The sequence below is a fragment of the Triticum dicoccoides genome, chromosome 7A (assembly GCF_002162155.2).
Source record: "Triticum dicoccoides isolate Atlit2015 ecotype Zavitan chromosome 7A, WEW_v2.0, whole genome shotgun sequence".
NCBI classification, from domain to species: Eukaryota; Viridiplantae; Streptophyta; class Magnoliopsida; order Poales; family Poaceae; genus Triticum; species Triticum dicoccoides.
In genome coordinates, this window is record NC_041392.1 from 211,401,399 (window position 1) to 211,405,215 (window position 3,817).

A 3,817-nucleotide genomic window follows, 5' to 3' on the forward strand; every position below is an offset into this window, starting at 1 on the left:
GTGATACTTTCCATGCCTTCACCAATGCAACATCCTCTTATGCAATGTAATAGCTATGCTTTTGTACCTTTGTGGTTGTAGTTACAACATCACGGGCATTTACTCTCTTTCAAATTGGTCAAATTTGTAGCATCCATACATATGAAATTGCTACAAATGGAAAATGGAGAATGAAAATTAAAGAAAACAATTCCTTGCTTTGTTGGTGTGTAATAAAAAATGAATTTTTTGACATATTGGTCTTCAAGGAACCTAGACTGGGGGCATAGAGCTCGCATTGTACATACTAACAAGATGGCCTTGTTTGGAATTAGAGCCCTCTTTTGTTGAAGATTAAGATCTTCGTTTGGCAACTATTACATGATCGCCTCCCCTCTATGATGGAGGTGACCAAGCGGCATGGGCGTGGTGATAGTTTGTGCCCCCTTTGTGGTGTCCTCGAGTTTGGGAACCACATTTTCTTCTCATGTCCCCCTTCTTAAGGAGTTTTGTCCATGAGAGTTTGGTCTTGGATGGTAGGCCTCGAACAGAGGAGAGTTCCTGGAATCTCAAGCCAACCATACCGGTAGGAGGAGACACCTCTTACGGTTAGTGTTCGCGACGATGGCCTGGACCCGTTGGGTGACATATAACAAGGTGGTGATTGAGAGGGTCTTTATGTGACATGCAACTAATTATGTTTAGATTTCAGGCCTTCTTGTAGCTCTGGCATCCGCTATCTAGATAACGGGAGGCAACATGATTGATGCGCTCAGGGCCCATCTTGTGTAGCCTCTTGACTGGTTGGTCGTCGGCCCCATAGAGCCTTGTATCTCTTTGTTATTTTTCCCTTTTGGGCCTGTTTGTGGTTATGTTGGACTTGGTGTATGGTTATGTTGGTTTGCTTTATATATAAAGTGGATCAGAAACCTATTTGAAGAGGTATTGACTAGAAGAGCTTGCACTCGGTGTCGAATGAACCTTGCCTTTCACAAACCTCCACGAGCTCGTCGTCTTCTCTTGAAGGAGGTCGAAAATGACCAACTCATGGAGCTCAACCATTGTCAAGGTTGGTGGAGGTCACAGACGAATGACCTCCTTGCACTGCCATGATCGCCTCAACTAAATTGACGAGCTAGCCCTTGATAAGAGTAGTTATGATAGCCCATTAGAATGAGAGGAACGAAGCCTCGGTCACCACAATATTAGGGCATCTCTAATCAATCCCTAATAATTTAGAGGAGGATGGAATGAGTATCCTTTAGAGGAATATATTTGCTCCTCGAAAAAGTGTCATTTTTAACCGATCCCCTAAACTTAACGGTGTAAAAATGTTTTGGCCAAATCTTTCTAATTTTAGTTTACATACTACATTTCAACTACATATTTGCACGCATATTAAATCCAAACATAATAATTAAGGTTCACACAATTCACGAATATTACAAACACATAGTTTACATACCAAATTATTCAAATTCAAACACATGGAAGGGTTCAAATGAAGTAAAGAGCATGGTAAAAGCACAACTACGAAGTGCTATGAAGAAGTGATTGATGCTCAACAAGATCATCTTGGAACTGAGTATGAACTTCTCGGTTCTCGATGTTGCGCTGCGCTATGAGGAATATTTGTATCTTGTTTGCATATTGTTGCGGCTCAACGGGATCCCCATTGGAGATGTGTCGAAAGTTCGTGCATGCCCTCTCATCTTTAATGATCACGTTATGCAAGGTGATGCAACGTGTCATGATTTTCCACAGGGCCTTGGGGTTCCAATATCCGACAAGGCCACAAATGATGGCAAAGCGCTTCTCAAGGACACCGAAAGCTATCTCCACATCCTCCCTTATCGACTCTCGACGCATTGCAAACTGAGATCTCTTGTTACCTTTAGGACGCAAGATTGTTTTGACAAATGTGGCCCATGGAGGATAGATGCCATCTGCATAATAATAATCCATAGTGTACTCATGACCATTGAAAACATAGTAGCAAGGAGCGTCACGAACAACAAGCCTAGTGAATAGTTGTGATCTCGACAACAAATTCAGGTCATTATGAGAGCTAGGCAATCCCAAGAATGAATGCCAAATCAATAGATCCTCCGATGCAACATCCTCAAGAATGATTGTATCGACCTTTCCATCCCGGAGGGCAATTCTTTTCACGTCTAGTGCATGCAATCAATGGATCCAAGCATCCCAGGCCATCCCCGTTCTTCACTCCAAGGTCTCTTGGTGTCTTCATCATTCAGTGCCCTCAAGTACTCCGACCCAAAGATCTCAATCACGGCCTCCGTGTACCTCTAAATTGGCCTCTAAGATTGTATCTTCTGCAATGTGGACATAGTCGTAATGGTATCGGTCGAACGTCTATATGCTAGCACTCGAGCAGCCATGATATACTTCATCGAAGGGCTCACACTTATCTCTCTGAATGCACTCCTTCTAAGCTTAAATCACTCACCATGCTTCTCCATGACTTTTGCAATGGTTAGAAAAAGACTTGTGTGCATCTGAAATCCCCAGCAAAAATACTTCTCCAGATAAGTTGGATTGGGGTCAAAATAATCTCTCAAAATCTTGGCATGGTCCTCCGCTCTATCTCGGTTGATGTGTATATGACCGAATTGTGATCCTCTCCTCGGCCGCTGAAAATCTTCATTCAAGATCATGTCAATAGTCATTTCAAAGTCGTCATCATCTTCTTCCTCCTCCTGGGATGAATAGTCCTCGAAGATCATTTCTCTCAACCTGTTCATCTTGACTAGAAATGACTCGGTTCAATTCAATTGACAAAATAAAAATGAGATGAAAAAAACACACACATAACACACTTAGGCAAACCGTCGAACACTTAAAGCGGTGGAGGTGTCACAGCCGGACGATGACGTTGAGTAGATACTAGCGGTTGGGGGGGGTCGAGATGGCCGGAAGTGGATGGATAGGCTCAAAGGAAGAAGATTTGAGCCTCTTTTCGGTGATGGGGTTGATGCAACGACGGAGGCGCTTGAGCTCGATTCCAACGACTGCAATGGACGGCGACCGGCTCTGAGTCGGGCAGAAGGGCGATGAGGGTGAAAGGAGGCAGTAGGTTGTCGGTGGAGGCAATGGGTTGTCACGAGAAGCAACACTGGTGACGATGCAACGCAGGGTGGGGACAATAGGTGTTCGGTTAGATCAACTATAGCAGATCCCCTAAAATTTAAAGGAGTAAATGACTAACTATCCTTTTGAGGAGTGCTTTTGCTCCTCTAAAAATTAACCATTTTTAATCGATCCCCAATACTCAGAGGAGTATTTTTCTGTCAAATTCATTTATTTTCTGGCCATCAAAATAAATTCACTACTATATTACTTTATTAAACGACATCTGATTACATATTTCACCAATTCTTCGCTAAGATAACCGATCCAAAGAAAATTACAAGAACAACTAGACACTAATAGAAACCCAAGTGCCCTAAGTGCTCCTACTAGTTCGATTAATACTTTCTCTATGTCATCATTTCCAACATTGTTGCCTTTCTCTATTGGCTTCTTGAGCATGCACACTTCATTCTTCTCCACCTTCCTACAATTGGACATCGCGTCGTCTCTGGTCTTAACTCTAGCAAGTAGTGCACGAACATCTAGCAAATTTCACCCTATCAATAGATCAATATACTCTTCTTCCCAATATCAAAACTTGCATCCATCCTACATGCAATTTTGAGCAAACAATAAGTTCCAAATTGTGATGAATCCGAAGAACAACTATACAAATAGGCACTCACCCCATCCTTTTCGCACTTGTAGGACACCCATCCTAGATCTGCCGATTTAGGCGTCACCG